This window comes from Pteropus alecto, unplaced genomic scaffold (genome assembly GCF_000325575.1).
Source record: "Pteropus alecto unplaced genomic scaffold, ASM32557v1 scaffold433, whole genome shotgun sequence".
NCBI lineage: Eukaryota > Metazoa > Chordata > Mammalia > Chiroptera > Pteropodidae > Pteropus > Pteropus alecto.
Window position 1 is genome coordinate 1915776 of NW_006433953.1, and position 21825 is coordinate 1937600.

A 21825-nucleotide genomic window follows, 5' to 3' on the forward strand; every position below is an offset into this window, starting at 1 on the left:
GATACCTTCCCAGTATTTACTTTCCCCAAGAGAACCCTGGTATTGTTTGGGGTAGCAATATGCATAGTTAAGAACTACATTTTTAGACATCCTCACAGCTATGAGCAGTCATGGGAGATGTATATCAAAGCCTTCTGGAGATTTCTGGGAAACTTTCAATCTTGGTACATACGCACACCCTTCCTCATTTTGCTGCCTTCTTATTTCAGCCTGAACCATGGGCCACTCTCTGCCTTCTCACTGTGCGTCTGACACATTGGTCTCCTTTTTGTCCTAGAATATGAACATGAACTATTTTTCTCCTAAGAACATATGATCTTGCTGCTTCCTCTTCCTGATGCCTGCAGGAATTATGACTGCTTATAATTTAGGTTTCAGTTCAAACACCATTTCCTCGGAGAGGCTTCCTTCAGCGTCCTAATGAAAGTAAGCGGCCTCATCTGATGTGGAATGCCTATCCTTTTATTTATTTCTAAGTCAAGTCAAGTCTACCTCAAGGCTCACCATCTCCAGGAAGCCTTTCTCTAATTATTTCAATCTATAAGGATCTTTCTGTTTCTTGATCTCCACAGTGCTTATCTATACTATCTTTTCTGGAGTGTGACTGACTAGACAGTCTTTGCTGTTCATAGGTAGTTTTGGTATATATGCCTCACTTATCTAAGCAGAATATAAGCTTTCTGAAAATGATAGGTTTTGAATTTTTTAAAAATATCTTCAGTGCTTGGCTCATGGCTGAGGCTTAAAAATATATATCAATTTAATGATGTTTAGATTTTTGGTAAATAATGCCTTCATAGCAATCACCTGCTTTTGTCTTTACACTGCAGGGTTTTTTTTGCAGAAATATTTCCCTGCTTGATTATAAAGAGGATCTCCTAATGTTTTAATTTTATCTTTTGTCTGGCTAAAATCAAGGCAGGATACTAGTATATAAGAATATAAAATACATTTTGCAATAATTTTATTTCAGTTGGTTTTAGAACCAAAAGTGAAGATAGTTATGGTATTGATTGACATTGCTCTTCTCCATGAATATACACATATGTGGTGTGGGTAAGAAAGCCTGGCATGTGATGGTGAGCTGTAGCTTTCAGAATTTTTGTTTCAATGTAGGAGAAAAGTACATTTGTTTCTACTCAAAATGATGTTATGAATCATTTTCAGTAGGGCCTGAAGTTCTGGGTTCATTTTTCCAGAGGCGATTAGCGATTATGGATTTGTGCAGATCCATACCCATACATCTTTCCTGGCATCCATGGCAACAAAAAAGGTACATCTTTGAGAAGCTTAATAGGGGCAATCAAGAGAGGGTTTTTTTTTTTTAATGCAAAGCAAGCTGGTCCATTTGAGGTTCAAATCCCAACTGCAGGTCTTATTAGGATTAGTCATTATCGGGCTGAATGAACCAATCCAGGAAATGAACAATTGCTCTGTAAGGGTATCATATTCCTACTTTATCTGAGATTTTGTAAGGGAAGTAATAACTTGCTTAAATTTAGTCAAGATTCAAAGAACCTAGAAGTAACCATCTCATCCCAATTTGTTCATATTTTTGGGTCATCTGGGTCAGCAATCTCACGAATGTACACTGGTCAACCCTATTTAGGTCAATCTTTAAATTCAGAAAAGTTCAGCTAAAATTTAAATCAAATCTATAATGAAAAAAATAAATCTTTAAAATACAAAAGATTAAAACCCAGAGAAATGTAAATTTAAATTGGGGTTATCAGAGAACATTCTTCATCTGATAGAGTCGCCACATTTTAAGGGGATTGTAAAATTCTCCATGTTTACAAGGAGGATATAATGAAAAATAACCTCAAAACAGGCACTCAGAAAACATCGAGTGAATTTAATACCCTTCCTTACTAGTAAAAGTAAATAAAAGTTTCTACAACAATTTGAAAATTATGAAGGGACTACGTCCACATCAAATATTGTATGTCAGTAGAAATTGCTCTAAAATGACATCATGGTTATATTTCTTTTAGGAAAGATGTGTTTTAGAAAACATTCCAGTTTTACATTTTTATTTTAATTGAAGTTGTGTGAGAAAAATGATTTTCTCTGTGGAAGGTATCTGCTGATTTGGCATCCTATCTGATCCCATGGGTTCTGTGTGTCTAGGCAATATTCCTTGAATTTCGGTGAAAAGGTCATCTGCTGTTAATAACTGTGTGCTGAACTTCTGTTGTTGTGTACTGTTTAGGTAGGAGAAGACTAGAGGACAATGTGTATGTATGTGCTGGTGTTGATAATTTTCCACGAACAGATGGCAAAATGATAAACTAAAAATGTATGTACTGCACTGTAAACATTTCCTCCCGAGTGATTTGGCAGACTGACAATTGCCAGATAAGAAAAATAAGGGTGTTTGTTTAGAGCCTTAGGAAAAATGTAACGCCTGAAAATAAAAGGAGATTATTTGCATGTTTAACTCTTAAAAGCAAAGAGGGAGTTCTTTTAACTAGGAAATGTTACCTTTGAACTCACTTGTAAAGGACTGTTGATCAGTTTTGGGCTTAGTGTCCTGTGTTGGTTATAATTACTTGTGTATAATTACTCTCCTACACAGGTTTCTTTGAGGATTTTGTTAGTTGGTTATTTTTTCTGTCCTGTCTCAGAAAATACTGAATATTTTCACATGGGCTACTTTCGGGGATTCCCAAAGTAGGCCTTTCCAAAAAGAGCTTTCTGAAGTAGACTCCAGAAGATCTGGAGAGACCTGGACCCTGAGTAACATTTTTGTAACAAAAGCTTCACAATGAAACAAAGGGAGGGGCAGGTTCAGAAAACTATTGCTCTGAACAACCAATCAAAGCAGGGAGGGTCATTTCCCCTGAGCACTGACCTTGACCCTGGTTCACCTTGATCAGACCTTTGTCTGGGCAACTAGAGATCCCACCAATCAGTTCTGAGCTCTTTTGCAAGGAATCTTTCTGGGAAGACACTGAACATGGGGTTGTCGCCTCCAGATCATCACTGCTTCCCTGGGGGCAACCTCTGTGGCCTCTCAAGAAGTTCTGTCTCTCCCTGGAGAATCTCCCTAGGAGATAGGTTGAGCCATCTGTGTTCTCATCTTCTCATAAGGCCACGAAGCATCATGAAGAGCACAGGGTTCTGTGACACAGACAAAAGAATAACCAGTGGGACAGGATGAAAATTAATCCAAAATAAACAAAATAATGGCCAAGAGGAAAGATAGAGGGTCAAAAAACATATGGGTAGATTCTCACGGGAAATACAGTGAGGAAGACACATTTTTCCCAGTCTTCTGGCACCCACAACAGCTGGTGGGGGTTTGTGGATGGTCCCAGGGTCCACTTCTAAGTGGAGAGGAAAATGATATTTTAAAACATTTATAGACTATATTTTATAGAGCAGGTTACAGAAAAAATAAGCAGAAAGTACAGAAAATTCCCACATACTCCACCCCTCCCTGATTTCTCCTATTATTAACACCTTGCATTGGTGTGGCATGTTTTTGTTACAATTGATGAATTAATATTGATACATTATCATTAACTACGATCCATAGTTTACATTAGAGTTCACTTTGTCTTGTAAAGTACAATGGATTTTGTCAAATGCCTAATGTCATGTAGCCACCTTTACAATATCCTACAGAATAGATTCACTGCTCTAAAATCCCACCGTGTTCTGCCTTTTTACCCTTCCTCCCCTTCTGCCTACCACTCCTTGGAAACAATTGATCTTTTAACTGTATCTATAGTTTTTCCTTTTCTAGAATTTCACATAGTTAGAATCATACAGTATATAGGCTTTTCAAATTGGCTTCTTTTTTACTTAGCAATATAAATTTAAGTTTCCTCGACGTCTTTTTGTGGTATGATGGCTCATTTCTTTTTATTACCGAGTAATATTTAATCGTGTGGATGTACCACAGTTTGTTTATGTATTCACTATTGATGGTCAATTGGTTGCTTCTTATTTTTGGCAATTATGAATAAAATTACTCTAAATATCTGTGTGTAGGTTTTTTGTGGATACAAGTTTTCAACTCATTTGAGTCAATACCAAGGGATGTGATTGCTGGAGTCTATGGTAAGAGTATGTTTAACTTTGTAAGAAACGGCTAAACTATCTTCCAGAGTGGCCGTACCATTTTGATTTTCACTAGCAATGAGTGGAAGTTTTTCCATAACCTTGTCAGCATTTGGTGTTATCAGTGTTTTGGATTTTAGCCATTCTAATTAGGTATGTAGTGGTAGCTCATTGTTTTAATTTGCAATTACATTTACAGTTCAGTTTGAGCATCTTTTCAAATGCTTATTTGCCATCTGTATATCTTCTTTGCTGAGGTGTCTGTTTAGGTCTTTTGCAACCCTTTTGGGGTTGTTTGTTTTCTTATTGTTGGGTTTTAACAGTTTTTTGTACATTTGAAAGCCAAGTCCTTTATCAGATATGTGATTGAAAAATATTTCCTCCCAGTGGATACATTTCTCCCAGTCTATGACTTGTCTTTTTATTCTCTTAACAGTCCCTTAGAGCAGAAGTTTTTAATTTGAAAAAAATTTTTGTGTATGTGAATTTCGAAATATGAGAGGTAAGAAAAGTAACGGAGAGAGAATGAGGAAATTTTAGAAGAGCGTTGCTGTGACCTACATACACCTCTCAGAATATTTGAGAAATGCAAGTAAAGACTTGAGTTAGTTTTAACTGACTTTGTGTTGTTGGACTGTACTTTTTGAATGTGAGAACTCTGAGCGCCTGAACTACACGGTCACAGCTTTTCAGTACTCTGTGACCCTGGGTAGCTGGGATGAGTATCAAATGGGTAACATATGTAAAGGGCATATGGCAATTAGTAGGGGGGCTATATGTTAATTTCCTTCTGAATAGGAATGTTGTGGGCATGTGTGGCTGCCTGAGAGCAGGTCCAACGCAACAAAATACCATCCCAAAAGGCGGCATTGCTGTTCTTGATTTAATTTCACCCTTTCTACCCCTCTGCTTTGGGCAGGAAAGAGAATGGCTACCCTTTGCAATTTTACAAAGGCTGGCTTAGCATCCTTACTCTAGGTGTCATAGTTTTCAGCCTTCACAAATTACACATACAATTGAGAATTGTGTTTTGAAGAATCTGAAAGAGTTTTGGCCATTGAATTGCAATTTTAATTAATTCAGAAACTACATATTCTACACTTATGATCACCAAGATAGAATATTAATTGAAAGGCACTACTTTCTTTCTATGACAAAAAGGGTTTTCTTCTTCTAGGTAAATGAATAGATTAAATATGATTGCAAGGGATAAAATTTCCTCACTTTAGAAAATATAATCCATACAAGACAACTGATTGGATTCAAATCTTGTCTTTTCCATTTGTTGGTTTACGAATCACCTCTCCACTTCCTCATCTTAAAATGAGGTCAGTAACCCCCATAATTGCAAGGTTGAATGATGAATAAGTGAGATGAGCAGGTAAACTTCTGGACGTGGTGACTGGGACATGGATGATGCTCGGCACATGTTCTTTCCACCCATTTCCCTTTGTATTGCAGGAATTGCTTCTTTTGAACCCTCTGCTGGATAAATCTATTCTCCATCCTTTGGGAAAACCATTTGCTCTCCTATCTCTGTATTTTGCTTCCTTTATTCACTCTATTTTGAGTATATATTCCCTTTCCTCTTCAACTATCTATCCCTTTGATGGCTTTCCTGATACTTTTCTAGAGGGCTGGTCGCTTTAACCCTTCTGATCTTAGCTCATTATGGTATTTAGTTCCAACTTCAGTATATTGCCTTGCATTGTTTATATGCACACGCCTTTTAAATACCTCGATCATATCTCTCCAGCATAACTTCTTTTGTTGGTTCCTTCACAGTGTGTATATAACAGTTTAACATAGTAGGGGGATCACAGAATAATTGGTATTTGGATTACAAATCATCTCTATGAGTTTCTTAAAGCAGCTGCCCAAGGACCTTTCTTACATTGCAATAATTTGCTAATCGTGTTTGAATTCCTTTGCAAAATTTTTGTTTTTTAAAAATATTTTTAATTCTTTTAAAGTCTCAGGAAAAAGAAAAGGTTAAATAATTATCATACAAAAGGTGCTTATGAAGCTTTTTAATAGCGTAGAGAAATGCTTGAATTGTCATGCAAAGTCATGCATATCACTTTGTGTAGTCATGCAACTACACAAACTATCACCTAATAACAAAGAAAATCAGGTCCAGAAATGAATACTGAATTTTTTTTTTGAAGTAACAGTACTATTATTTTCTTATCATTTCATTTGTAAGAAGAGAATGATTTTACCCACAAATGCTCCGTAGTTAACTTAGTGTGCATGCAGAACGATCCTGATTTATGCCACTAGAGGTCACTGTGGTTCTTTAGTTATTTTTTTTCCATTTGGCGTCCCTGTTAGTAGGGGAAAAAAGCATTCTGTCATGGTTATTATTTTTAGCAAAGTTAAGAGAAATGTTAAAATGATAGCCTCCTTTTTTAAATACAAAGAAACATTTTCTAGAGCAATTGTACTTCTTTTATAGATTCCATATTTTAGGCCATGACTATCAAAAACATTTTTATTTTATATTGGCAGCCAAAATTTAATTTATTAGTGTGAAACATTATCACTATACCATTTCTTCTGCTATTAAAACAGATTTGCCCCCAGTGCCCCCATGCTTTCTATGGTGTGAAAATAATATAGGACTAACCTTTTCTATTTTTGGTTCAGCTTTTCTTTTTCTTTTTTTAAAGATTGTTTCCTAGCAGGACAGGAATATGGCTTCTAGAAGAACTCTGTAATCAAGTATTAAAATAAATTAATGACACATGAGATGTACACATGTAAGGACTTGCTAAGATGAATGCAGAAATCAAGCACATTCTATTAATGGACTGCTGTTTCTTTAAAAGAATTTTTTCTGGTAAATTTGGCAGGGATACAGACTATGTTTTTCTGTTTGAAAATGATCATATATTAAGAATTAGAAAAAGGAAGTATTGCCCCAATATTGATAGGATGCATGCTGAGTATAACATCATCCAGAATGCTTAAGTGACGTGATAATCAAGGTCCTTAGCTTTCCTACTGGAGTCTCACATACATTTGACTATAAACTAGGAAGCTCTAAATTTTATATTGCTTTGAAACCTCATCCTTTTCTCTCATCCTCTTTTTCTATTTGCATTCTTGAAAAGTGGTGTCACAATCACCTCACAATATCCTATTTATTTTTCACAACCTGGGTCATTTGGTTTCCTATGTATTTTTCTTCCTATGGCATTATTGCTCAATTCACAGACATTTTCCCCAGCTCAAAATGTATCTTAATGAATCTCAGAGTTGATTATCCATTATTTATCATGGGCCCTAAATTTAGCAGGATTAGCGAGATTAGGATGTGCGTTGCATATGGGAAACCCACTGCCCATTCCGATAACCTACAATATTCTTTAAAAACCTGCATGATTTTTTGCTCACATCTTCTGACTAAAATGTGCAGCTCTATCTCCCTAACTTTGCTAAAGGCTCTGCTGAGGCTGTAAGCAGCAGGCAGGATTGACTGTAGTGGACAGCCCTGCTGTGCTATGAGACCTTTCTTTCTCAGTTAGTTGCATTTCTTTCAAACCCAATCTCTGTCCTCGCTTTGGGAGGCCACTTTCATAATTGGGTTTCTCTAAAGTGGGGTGATTAATGTTTGTCTTGACACAATTAACAAGGAATAATTGGCTAGCTAAGCCCCCCCCTTTTTTTTAAAAAGCGCTTTCCTTTTTCCTTTCAAAGAATGCATTCACCTTCCTGTCTGTAACCCAGAATCATTCAAAGCTATTTAGAAATATTTTCTTCAGGGTCTCCCTAGTTGGGGCTTCCATCATTTAGTTCAGTGTTTCTCAAACTTTTAAGTTATACCCTTGGAAATATGTACTTTTGACAGGGAAGGGAATATGTCATGGTGTTTTTTGAGTCAGAAAAACTGGATCTGAGCTCTAATTCTACCACTTACTAGCTGTATGACTTTCAAGCTTCATAATTTCATCAAATTAATGTTGATATTCTAATCTTTAAAATGAGCATAGTAACAATGGCAAATAGGATAATGTATATAAAATGATTAGTATTCTATGTGGTAAATGGTAAACACTCAACATGTGATAGGTAGTAGTAGTAATAGTGGTAGAAGTAATAGAAGTTTCTGTCAGTACTGTTGACATGATACCACAATGAAGGTGCATTTAGGCTAGAAAGTAGGCTGGGTTCAAGCAGTGTTCTCTGAGGAAAGCCAGTCCATGAGGATGCTACGTGGTGCAAAATGACATGTGGTTCATTCAACGACTACTTGAGTGCTTATGAAGAGACAGGCACCATTCTGGGTCTTAGGTTTGCAATGGTGAACAAGATAATGTCTCTGTTCTCATGAAGCCAGTATTCTAGTGAGGGGAGACAGATGATAATCAAGAAACCCACTGATAGTGGGAAATGCGAAATACAATCAGGTAATGGGATCGAGTGTCTGGGAGTGTGAGATAGGGGCTGTCTTAGATTGCATGGTCAAGGAAGGCCTCTTTGAGGAAGCAGCATTTGAACCGAAATCTGGTGATAAGAAGCTGGCCAGGTGAAGAATGGAGGTGAGGAAATGTTATAGACAAAAGGAGTAAAGTACAAGCTTTGAGAGTAATGAGCTTGTTATGTTCAAAGAACAGAGGGTTGGTGAGGCTTGAGCCAGAGTCAGATTATGTAGGACCTAATAGGGTATGGTGGGTAGGTATGGAAGTACACCTCTGAGGTGCTCCCTGTACTCTAACGGGAGCACATTGCTTTCCTCTTTGAATGTGCCTGTTATGGATGGTGAAGCATGGTGCTGACATTCTTCTAGCCAAAGTGGGCTTTGATTCTTCCCACATCCTTCTCCTTCCCTTCCCTTCCCTTCCCTTCCCTTCACCAGCTGTTTTCCAAATTCCGCTGAGCCTAGCTCCTCAGTGTTCCTTGAACTGGACCTTGTTTCACATCCCTCTCTCCCATCTTCAGTCAGGTTCTTGTTACTGGGCCTGGAAAGTATCTGTGAGCTGGCCCCTCAGACTCTCTCTCACCTGTTTCCTCTAGTCTACACACTGCTGTATATTAGCAGCATACTCTACCCCCCAACTACATCTGGGTAAGCCACCTTTCCGTCCCATGCCTCCTAATGGCTCCCTCTTGTCAGGGGAATAAAAGATAAAACTTTATCCCCACATTCTCTATTCCTCACCCAATTTTCCAGCCATAACTTCCACTTACCATACTCATATTCCTTCAGCTTAATTGAGCTACTCCTAATTCCATAATGATGCTGTGAGATTTCCTTATTTATCTTTGTTCCCAAGCCTTTGCTCATATTGTTCTCTTGGATGGCAGGTCCTCCTCTCCAAATCTACCTGTTGTTCAAGGCCTACCTCATATGTCACCTTCTTTATGAAATCTTCCTTGACCTCCAAACCCGAGAAGACCCCTGCCTCTGAACTCTGGAGGCACTTTGCTTGTACCTTTCCCATGGTGCTTATCTCCTTAACTTCTGGTACTAACTTGTGCACGTATCCCAGTGTCCTTTCTAACTGCGAACTCCTCCAGATCTGGAAGTAATATTCACTCAGGCTGGTTTCCTTCAAAGGTTCAGCTACTACCTAGTACCTACTTTTTTTTTTTTTTTTTTACCAAGATAACTATAATGACACAAGAATAAAGAAATAAATAATAAATATCAGATGAATATTACCAATGGGAGAAAAAAAAAGGCAGCAGGCACTTCTTATTGGGGTGGTCAGTGGAGGCAGTTTCATGAAGGGAATGAAGTAGAAGTGATTTATGGAAAAATTTGTATCTGCTGAGTCTTGGACTTAGTTAGAATGCAGTGCAGGAAAAGGAACATAGGCTTTCTATTTTTTTTGAACTGGGGTAGAATTTTATCTGTTACTTAGTAGTTTGATCTTATTAACTTATTAATCATGAGATTATTAAGAGGATTAAAGAAAATAACATATGTAAATAAGCTAATAGTAAGCTAACTTTGAGCGCTTAGCTCATCTAATCCTCATAATGACTCAGGGAGATAATCATCCTTCTCTTAGCATTAGTGTGGCTGAGATAAGGCATGCATGGCCTTTGGCATCATGCCTAGTCTGTGAGAAGTGGTCAGAAAATGACAGCAATTGTTTTCTTGTTGATATTTATTAAAAGGCAACCAGTAATTAGCATGTAAATGTTGTCTAAAGGAGACTGACCTGCATTTTCTCTTCAGCCTGTATGATGAAGCCATAGAATAAATAGGAAGCATCAACTTGTGTGTGTATATGTAAGAATAATGGGGCAGAGGTTAAGTCTGAATTTCTATTCTTATAAGTGTTTTGGTGACAGAATGTTCAAGAAAATCCACTAAATCCACTTTTTCTGTGTTGGCCAATTTCATCCTTTCTTGACAACTCAAAGAGTACATGATTGGAAATTGGCACTTATTATTTTTGTATTACCAAGAAACTTTTGGCTGTTAGAGAATGAGTTACATCAAAATAAACCAGACATTATGTTTTGGGAGAACACATGTTGGTTTTATTGGTCCCAAAGGCTAGTGCAACCTTTCCAGAGATGAGGCTCTAAACTGGCCTCAGCAAATCCTGCAGCTAGTCTCTGAAAAAATGAATTTTGTCTCTTTATGAACTAGTGTTTTTGAACTTCTAATTATGTCAAGTAAGAGTGAAATAAAATAAACAAAACCAACTGGCTCCCACATATCAGTATGACTTCTTGTCACAATTGTATTGGATCAAATATTTTATTTATGCCTGGAGAAAAATGAAAATGTAGACAATTCATTTTGTTCTAGATGAAAGTAATTTGACATATTAAAATTTCTTAAAAAGTTGGAAATAGATACAACCATATTATGTACTAGAAAGTAGAATGCACATGTATATTTAAGATTTTAAAAATGTTAGATTAAACTTTGGCCTTATTTTATTTTAGGCTATTTTCCTAGGCCCTGGAGGGTTGGGTTTAATCATCTTCTTTTTTTTTCTTTTTAAGTGAATCATTTTAGAAATAATAGATTTAGGTGTTAAGACATTATTAGTTAGTAACACCTTAGCTTGTATCAGCCTTATGAGTTTTGCATCACAGTGAGTGGAAATAGAGAAGCACAGACCCATAGCCTTGGAGGGAAGGAACCTGGTTAATGCTGAGAGGAGAAGGCTCTTCTGTGGAGGCTGAGGACTAGCTGGGGGTACTGGAGAAAAGGGGCGTCAGCAAAAGAGTGGCCAGAGACTGAAGACTTACTGAAGACGCAGGTTTCCCTGTGCTCATCATATCATCTTTTACCTAAGATAGGTCCTCACATAACTTCAGGGTGAATTGGGCTCATATTCATTTCCCTTCGCTCTTCTTCCCTCCTCTTCTCATGATGTTCTCTTCCTAAAAGCATGATCTCATGAAGTTGGTTGCCTCAAGATTAGGCACTGGATCTAGGTCCACCATTTGACAGATTCTTAAAGGAGGTCCAACCTCCTTGTTTGCTCCATCTTACCAAACTAAGCCATCAGGGCCAGATTTGTAGGTGTGTGGCCTGTGCAGTTGCACAGGGCTCTGCATTTAGAAGGGCCCTACATTTGACTTTAATGCTCTGCTGTCACTATCTTGAAGTCTTTAATTTTTGAACAAGGAGCTGTACATTTTCATTTCATGCTGGGCCCACCAAATTATATTGCTGGTCCTGTGACTTAATAAATCATAAGAAAATTTGATTGTAAAAGAAAGTCTTAGGGAATGTTGAAAGGATGAGTGATGGAGGACTTTGAGAGCTCCTTAGAAGCCAGCAGGAGAGATACATTTGTGGGAGAAGAGGAGCTTTCCTGGGAATCTTTAAAATACCACATGTACCATAGATTTGTCCTACTTACAGATTATATTGGTTCTGTCTTTAGATATTAATTATTCCTTATCTCTATTCTGAATCTCCATGTTTCCTCTTATAACCTATTCTCTTTTGTTCTATTCTCCCTGGAGTTGCCGACAACTAGCCATTATCTCCTATGTACTTAAAGGCCATTGTAGTCACCCCTCAACACTTTTCCAGGCTAAGAGATCCTAATTCTTTTACCCATCAGCTTGAATGCTTTTTTTTTTTTTTTTTTAAATTGATGTGTCCTCAGAGAAGAACAGCTAGCTAGTTCAGGTAGCATTGTTAAAATCAAGGTGCAATTAATTTCACATCTAGCTACAATATTGCCAAGGAGAGGAACAGACAAAGACAGGGAAGGCACTATTGAAAATTGCTTTTTGGAATTAAGCTAAAATTAGCTAAACATTTTGTAATTATGAAGTAATTTGAAAATCAAGTAGTTAGACTAAAACATTGATCAGGAAAAGGATGATGGGAAAGGAAAGAACAGAAAAATTCATTGGAAACAGCCTACCCTACAGACCAGAAGGAGTTTTTAAGAGAAAGTAAATTGCTGCTAATGGAAATACCAAAGCTCATTATTTAGACAAGGGCTTTGAGGACAGAAAAAGTGGCCTTGCAAAGAAAAGAGGATTAAGTTCTATCCAGTGAAGGATACATCTGTGCCTGTATGTGAACACTTTCCATTCACATATCCACAGGAGATGTAAAGAAATGTATTATATTTTATGTTTCAATTACAGTGTTCAAATACTGAATACAAACAGGCAATATGATTGGATAAGCAAAAAGGGAAAGAAAAACAAAGCAGTAACCAAAGGAATAGGGGCTTGATTTAGTGTAATATCATGTATTCCTCTAGTAATTCACTTCAGAGAGACAGTGATTTAATTCCCACAAAATAGTGGCTTGAATACACTCAAGGTAGATACATCAGACTTTATCATTTTTTTTCCTAAAATAATAGTTGCATTTATATATATTTCTGAGGTTGACAGGGGAGATTGACTGAAATAAAGGGACTTACTCAAGGTGGACAACAAGGCCCCTCCTGGAGATGCTAACGGGGGACCTTGGTGTCAGGTGGAGTAAGGATTTCACACTCACTGGGTGGGACGTAAGGTCTATTACTTACCAGATCCTAGGTATTCACTCCTGGGCACATCATATACAAAAAGCAGTGGAAATACTGACCTAGTTGAGCATTGTTGTGAAAATAAAATGAATTAACAGATGAAAAAGTGCTTTAAGAAGTTATAATGTATATTTTTTTCTACATTAAAAAGGCCATCAATGGTATGAAAATTAGGGAAAAAAATCGACCTCTTTATCAAGGAGATGGGCATTTACTGTGCTCGCTGCCGTGGAGATTCAAAGGGGAACTGGACTGGTGTTTGCCTTCAGAGAACTTCCAGTCTATTTGAAGAACAAAAATAATATCGATAGTGGCAAGCTCTTACATTTGTATAGCATTTTACATACCTGAAATTTTGACAGACTGTATATATTCAGTATCATAAGCTCTGTCTAGGTTTGAATCCTAGTTTACAGATAAGAAAAATCTCACCTCAGCTTTCTTGTCTGTCGACTAAGGTATGAACAGCACCTCATAGGGCTATTGTGAGGATTCATCGGAACAACAGCATACATGAAGCTAATGACTGGCACACACCTTCAACAGTTGTTAAGTGTTATCACTATATGTATAGATATACATCCTCCAAACTTCACGAAGCTTTTTGTTTATTTATTTATTTTTTTTGCAAGAGGCAATTGTAAAAGACTATTGTTCCTTGAAACGTTCTTTGAGAAATGAGTGTTTGAAGGCAATAAACACATTAGAAATTCAGAGAATGAAGTGAGCATTCAGGGCTGAGGTTATTACAAAAGTCTTCATGGAGGTGAGGGAATTTGAACTGGTGCTTAAAATAGTGTAGGGTTTGGCAAGGCAGAAGAAATGCAGAATTGCCGATTGACATAAAGCATGTGGGAAACAAAGATGGACAGATAGGACTAGAATATGACTGAATTCCTGGACAAGGCACTTGGATTTTATCTCATGGTTGGAGGGAAGCCATTAGTGGGATTTAAGATATGATAATCTGGTGTTTTTATCCATAGTGAATGGATTTTAAAAGGTATTAGAAGTGTCTAGAGGTAGGGATACTGGCTGGGAAGTGATTGAACGAGATTTGAGTCCCAGATCGGATTGTTGGGATAGAGACATAAACTGGGAGAGATGTGAAGGATTAAAGAAAAAAGGAAGACTAATAGGTGGGTGACTCTGGGATTTGAAAGTGGGGTGGCAACAATGACTCTCAGGTTTTACATTGTGGTAATTTGAGGAATCATGTCCCTTAACATTGCCTTATTCTTTCAGTGATTCATTTACCAAATATTTTCTGAGTGCTTACTATGTTCAGGACACTATGTAAGTGCTGAGATTTTTTTTTTTTTTTTTAAAGAGCGAGACATGGTCTCTGTTCTCAGAGTGTTCACAGATTTGTTTCTGTTTGCAGTACCTATAATTGTGTGTGTTGATTGTTGTAATGTAGGCAGAAAAAAAAACAAAAGAGTAAACTGGGAAGCATTTATGGAGGAGTAGCATTTGAGCAAGGTCTTGCCCATGTTTAGAAATTCAACAAAGGATTGGAAAGCACCACTTCGGAAATAAAAAAAGTCGAGAAAGTAAGTTGGTGGAGGTTGGGGAAGACATGAATTCTGTTTTAGATGAATTAAGTACAAAGTGATAATGGAACACCAGAGTGGAAGTGACTGGCAGGCACCTGGAGAAAAGGAACTGGGAAGGAATCTTATTTATAACTAATCTGCCAAATGGTTAATGAGCCATAGCTTGAACACAGAGCTCTTGTGACAGAGCTCTCCTTACCTCACACTACAGTTCATTGTAATGCCAAATAGTTCCAGTGCCAGGGTTTGAAACTGGTCCTTAAGTGAGTTGCAAGCTTTAAGAGGTGTTCAAGCAGAAGCTACCTTGATTAAAGGGCTATTGATTAAAGGAAGAATCTGTGAATACTGCACAGGGTTGTCTGAGAGGAGAGCTGGCAGCCAGGACACTGGCAGGGAGGCCAGTTCTAATCATTAAACATTTTTCTAACTCTGCATTGAGTCATAGTCTTCCTCACTGGTACTTTCATTTATAGGTCTAGTTTAACTTGATTGGAGCAACATGGAATAAACCTACTCTATCTCTCATATTACAAGTTCTACATTCTTTTAGGGTCTTCCTTTTTTTTTTTTTAAAAAAAGGATTTTGCCCTAGTTCTTTATGTACCATGGGATATCATTTTAACATTCTGATTCATTCACTTAAATATTGGTCAAAGCTTATATGTAAATATTTTATTGGGGTGTATGACCTAGGGTCAGAAGTGAGGGATAAGGAAGCCATTTGAAGAAAGAGTCAATAAAAGATGTATTTTCCTGTTGGACACTGCTTGGGGGAACAGGATGCTCCATTCCATGGCAGGGCTCAAGGAGCCCTGTGAGATGTGTCTGAGGACCATCTATACAAGGAAAGCATTTATCTATTGTCTCCCATCTTCTATGGATCAGAACTTTGCCCGGTGGGGTGTTAACTCTTCCTCACTCTCAGGTTGCAAATGCCTGAGCAGGAATATCCTCCCCAAACTAACCTCTTCAGCAGAGAAGACCTGAGGAAGAAGCAAAAGGCATGAGGCTGGATCTGAGGCAAGTGCTGTCAGTTACATTTGTGGAAGTTGATCTGGTCCTATGGCAGTGGTTGGAATTAGGGAAAAGTAGGACCAAGAGATAGCAGATGCATCTGCTATCCACCAGGCTCTCTGCTGGGCTCTGGATGGGCTCCAGTCTCTCTACATTTCTTCAAAGCTGCTGCTCAGAATTAAATAAGCCCTCCAAATATAGTCTGTCTAGAGAAAATTTTAAAGCAGAGAGGAAGGGAAGAGTGAAGGCTGTGGAAAAACGAGTTAAGATGAATATATCACTAATAATTGACACATACATTCTCCTTAATTCTCTAAACATACATTGCTACTCATGAAGTTCATCAACAGATACCTGAGATTTACCAGATACTGTACTGGGTGGTGGAGGTTGGGAAGCATCTTGACCATTAAGGTATAATCTTGACCCTTAGGAGGGCTCAGCCTACTTGAGGAGGCTGAAGAAGTAGCCAGGTAATTAGAATAAGGTGAGATGGGCTATGATGGATGGAGAAATGGTGGAGGGAAGAGTGTCTTTAACTTTCCGTCAGGTGGATGGGTCATAGAGAGCACCTGAAGGTTTTGGGGTGGTCTGGTTCATCATCATGTGTGCCAATATGAAGAGACAGAGCGCACAAGGGATTCCCTGTGTTCAGGCTGAGGTGTAACCTGAACTGCTGGCAAAATTCAACCGTCCTAGGATTCCTGGTTTCAAGTCAGCTGTGAATCCACTAGATGTTCCATATGTTAGAAGCTACATTCAATGCATTTCATTTTGAACAAATACTCCTAGTTTAAAAATTGCAACCTTTTCCTTATGTGTGTATTTGAATATTGTGAGCCACTGTTCTATCTCTTAGGAATCACATCTTTCCCATGTGAATCATTGTTTCATATTTTTCCAGTGTACTAAAAGAGATCTTGACTGTAAAAGGTTAAATTGAAGATGAACTAGGGTATTTTTTTTCTTCCTTTTCCCTTGGCAAGAACACCACAGAGCCTTTGTAAACAAAAGCCAGGATGCAGACAGTCTAGGAGCAGTTTCAGCTGAAAAAAGTATAATTATTTTTCTTAACATGGTGAATTGAAGAATAGCTCAGGAAAATAAGGAGCAGGTGGCTGCCGCAGCCTGGAGGGCAGAAGGCCTGGTATGAAGACAGAGAGCACTTGCGGCTTGTCACGTGCTCCCACATATCACTTTAGCCCTTGGACAGAGGGCAGCTCTGAGCCTCCTGTCTTCTGCTCCCCCCGCAGTCCTGGGCCCCCTGACAAACATATGGGAAGAATTTAGAGACAAGGGAAAAGCCCAGAAATCTAATGTGGAGAGAAATTATGTGGCTAACAGCTGGAATTCATGAAGTTCCATATTAAGTGAAAGATTGATAGCAAGAAATTCAAAACACCCTTTCCCAAAAGACAGACAAATTAATAGCTTGAGGACAAGAAAGACTTCTCAAGATTCTTGGCTTCTCTTTAAATACAACAGAAATGCTTATATTTGTTTTTATAAGGGATAGCTATGATTATATTTGTCATAAATTTGGAATTATTGAAGTCAAGGATGAATATGGTAAAATGCACTAAGTGCCAAAAATGAATCTAAAATTGGACTGCATGCCCATTTTACTTTAGAGTCTTTCTTATTGAGGTATGTTGATATTAAATGAAATAATTATTTATAAAGATTTTTTCATCTGTTATCTTATTTAGTCCTCCCTGCACATATCAAGAAATAAGAATTTTATAACCTCCATATACTTAAGAGAAAATTGATGCTCAAGAGATGAATTTGCCCAAGATAAATTTGCATGTGATGGCAGACAAGAACTTAGACCTAGATCTTCTGCTCCCAACACCCATGGGTGTATCCACTGTACTAGGAATCATAAATCTGGATGAGTTTTCAAATTAGCTCTGGAGCTATGTACATTTACTAGTTTCTGGAGTGGGCTCTGGAATCTACATGCTTAAAAATCTCTGAAGTGATTCTGATGACCAACCCGGTTCAGTACCCACTGTATTAAGATAAATGAAACATCATTCTCTCACTAATCAATATGAATTCTTCTTTACTCTAGGATGGAAGTGAGCAGAATTTTTTGAAGGTTAGCAGAGCCATACCTAGGAGGCATTAGAATCCATCCAATTATGAAGCCTGCAACAATTTTGAGTTCAGTTTGATTACTAGTGTCTGGAAGCACATGATGTAGGGAAATAACAAATAAAGAAATATTTCCCAACCTTTTCCTGGACAATAATATACCTTTAAAAGTGCTGCGACACAGAGGGGACTGTCAATATCAAAGATGTGGAGCCACAGGTTGGGACCACCTGGACGAAAATTGGAAGAGTCAGTTGACCATCAAAATACAATACACTTAAGCTTTCAGTTTCTGGAAAGAGTTGACAAGTACAGTGAATATGGAAAACAGCCAGGCTCCTATCTGACAAGTAGCCAAGTTAATTCTTCCTAAACGTTTCTGAACACGAGCAGGTGATGTACATGCTTTGATGTTTGGTGGGCTTAGTTTTAAATCCCAGCCGTATCACTTAATGACCTTCGGTAACCACTTGCCTTCTTTGAGCCTCAGTTTCCCTATACATGTATGGAGAGTAATGATACTTTCATCATAGAGTATTTAGAGACTTGAATGAAAAACTGGCTATTAAGTCATTAATCTAGTTCCTGTAAATAGCAAGCACCATATTAATTGCAGTGTTATTTTTGTCTCTTACATCCAAGAGATCTTTAATCAGTAAAGAATATAAACACTTTAATGATATCCTAAGGAAACCAGATTTCAAACGTGGAAAAATTCACTGTAGTAAAAAGCAAGAATAATATCATAATGCAAGAGGTCCTATCTTAATCAAGTCCTGCTTTCAGCTTCTAGATACACGTAGGACAAGGGGCAAGCATTTGAACATCAGAAACTGTATCTGCATGGGGGAGCAAGAGGGAAGTGCGTTCAAGAATTTGGAAACCAGGGAATAAATGTGCCCTCTGCACCTAGCAGACTAGTTCACAGACTTGAAAGACACTTTTGAGAATGACTTTAAATTGAGTCAGCAAGACTGGACTGTAACCTAATTAACTATATTAACATATCTAAAGACAGAACTTATCATTCGGAACTGCAGTTGGACAGCAATGGAAGAACAGAAAATGGAAAGTCAGAGAGGCAAATACTGGCAAGTGCTCTCCTAAAACTACCCAGGGGAGAAGGAGGCTTAGCTGAGGGACTTTGAATATTTCTTTTCCGTTGGCAAGAACGCTGTCATGGTGGGATGTCTATCTCTGGCTGTCTTAGCCCAATGTCACCATAGTTAAAGCATGTGACTAATTTATTTTGTATAGATTCGATACTTTTCATGAAATGGTCTGATTATAATTTATCTCCCTGCATAGTTTGCTTATAGAGAAAAAGAACACACCAGGCGGAGGATGTTAATAACTTACTGCTACTTATATTTCTCATGGTAAAATAATAAGTTGGTTTTTTGGTTTATACTTCAATCTTTCGTAAACACAGTAATCCTGAGTCAGCCTCCCTTAGCCTGATCATCCCTGGGCCTGAGTTTTGGAATGTGCTAGGTTCATGCCAGGACCTTGGGCAGGGATGAATCGAGCAAGACAATGTGTGGTACCTGATAGTGTCTCCTTCTGGTGGCAATGCTGATCTTCCTGTGACTTTGCCATACACCTCTACTCTAATCTAGGAAGAGAAACCACACATTGGGTTTCAAATGAATGGGAAGAGTTTTTTCCTGACTGAATTATGAATCAGCTTTAAGTGATAATGCTTTTCAGAGAAGATAAGCATTCTTTTCTCTTCGCTAACCAGGAGTCTGGATTTTTTAAGGTATCTGTTTAAAATCTCCAATTACTCTAACGATAATTTCGAAATACCACAGGCTCTGCTAATGTGTTTCCTCATCATTTAACAGTTCCCAGTCGTCAGTTGTGAGTGTTGGTGTGATCATGTGTCTCCCAATAACCCAAGGGGCACAGACACCCAAACACCTGAAACCGTCCACTGAGGAGACCTGGAGTTAGACTTACTCCTAGAGGGGAAGATTTCATTGTGTCATTTTGCAAAGTAACTGTCACTGCTTGCTAATTGGCCCCTGGACCTCCTCCCTAGCCCCTACACTGAGCAATGTTTTTAAAGCGTCTACCTAAATACGTCACACTTAAGCTCAAATCCTTCAGTGGCTGCCTATTGCTCTGGGTCAAGTCTCAACTCATCAGCATGTCTTAATAGGCCTTGTGGGTCTGTCCTTTGCTAACTGCTCCAGCTTTTTTCTTCAATATTCACCCATCTCATTCCAATAGATCTACTTTATTAAAAATTGCACTAGCCTCTTGGCCTTTGCATGTACATTTTCTTCTCTTTTTTCTAGTTGCTTAGAAAATCTTTACTTTTTTTCGTTAAGATGCCTCTTCCTTTGGGAAACATGAAATTAATTCATTAAAAATATTTCTTAAGCATTTCCAACCTACCAGACTCTATTCTAGGTGCTTGGGACACATTGATGAACAAAACAGGAAGGACTCTACTTACCTTATCGGATACTAATGGCCTATTCACTTGTCCTGTTTCCTCTAAACTGCAAGCTCCCTAAAGACAGGGTATGTGCTTTATTCACCACTGTATTCCCAAAGCCTAGAAGAATGCTTTCAGTAAAAAAAGTGAGCAGCCCTTAGAGAAAGGACAGCAAGCTTTTTCTGCAAAAAAAGAATTTCTGTGAAGTAAATATTTTAGAATTTTTTGGTCCATCTGGTCTTTGCCACAGTTCTTTAACCTTCCTGCTTTAACACAGTCAGAGACAATATGTAAGCAAATGGGCATGAATATATCCTGATCAAACTTAGAATACCCCTAAAGTTTCTTCCAGGTTCACAATTCTCTATTTTATCTGTTTTGTTTATTACTATACCCCTAGCATCTAGAACCATGTCTAAAACATAGTAAATACACAACATATACTTGTCAAATGGAGGCATTAGAGTACATTTAGACAGATTTGAGTTTGAATCCAAGCCAGTCTGACTTCAATATCCATGATCTTTGTATGACATCCTTGCTGGTTGTTTAGTTGAATATGGACATTGGGGATCAGAATTATCAAACACTGGGAACCACAATTCTGGTCAGTTAATCTAAAGTTGTTATGCCTCTTCTAATCTTGAGATGACTTCTCCAATCAGATCCCCGCCAAAATTTGTTCGTCAGCCCTGAACAATGATAAATCCCTCTTAATAACATATTAGAAATTAGAGAGTGGGCAGAAGCACAGTACTAGTTGGTAAATCACTAGTACAAATAGGTATGTTGCAAAGGAGGAAATACCTTTAGGATAAAGAAGTGGTACAGAGAGGGGTGCAACTTACTTTATAGTAAGGGGAAGGACCGAGGAAGCCTTCAGAAATGTGGAGAGGTCTGAAAAGGATCCCGAGAAGGTTCACATTCCTTTACATGTGTCCAAAATGGAGAGGCAGAGCACATGAGGGATGTGCTTAGACTGAGTTGTAACCTCAAGTGCAGGCAGAATTAAGTAGAGCCAGAATTCCCAATTCCTAGTCATCCATGAAACCACTTGATACTGCTTATGCTAGAAGCTACATTTTAATGAATTTATTTTAAACAGATATTCCCAGCTTAACCATTGCAGCCTTTTACTTATGTGTTTATTTGAGTATTTTAGGTTATTGTTCTCTCTCTTAGGAATCCTATCTTTCCATAAATCACTTTTTTTGTGTGTGTTCTAGTATGCTAAATGATACCTTGATTTTAAAAGGTTAAATGGAAGATGGAATATAGTAAACTGACTGGACTTTGCTTTGTGAACTCTGCAGAAGTGTCGAGTCAGCTGCTTGAACTGTTCAGTGGAACAGGCAGAACCTGTTGCTCTGCAGCCTGAATTCATTCCTAGTGTCTTTGGTTCCATATTGGTTTATGACCAATGACTAATGCTTCACCCATGAGTCATTAAACCTATTCTTCACTTTCCTGGTTCTCTAATATTCTTGGAATTCATTCTTGTGTCCAATGGTCCAATGCTTTAGCCTGGTGTTCTGATGACTGAATGAATAGAAATGGCAATAAAAATGGATATGTGATGTAACAATTCAAACTGCAATTCACTTTAGAGAAGTCTTCTTAGCAAATCAAATTCTTCCCAAATCATTTCAAATCCTTTGAAATA

General features: G+C 37.9%; 1 long non-coding RNA gene across 4 annotated transcripts in view; it reads right to left on the reverse strand.

The window, feature by feature from the left end:
• LOC107195457 overlaps positions 1-21416 on the reverse strand; it is a 28309-nt gene extending 6893 nt beyond the window's left edge. The window contains exons 1-5 of one of the 4 annotated variants that reach the window (XR_003045457.1): positions 21011-21416; positions 6698-6782; positions 6295-6395; positions 3240-3329; positions 2855-3123 (exon numbers count right to left, since the gene is read on the reverse strand). This is a non-coding gene — a long non-coding RNA (uncharacterized LOC107195457). Of the gene's footprint in view, positions 1-2854; positions 3124-3239; positions 3330-6290; positions 6396-6697; positions 6783-21010 lie in introns of all 4 variants that reach the window. The other 3 variants (XR_003045455.1, XR_003045456.1, XR_001516604.2) reach the window with 3 other exon arrangements.
• Between the last annotated feature and the right edge of the window lie 409 nt (positions 21417-21825).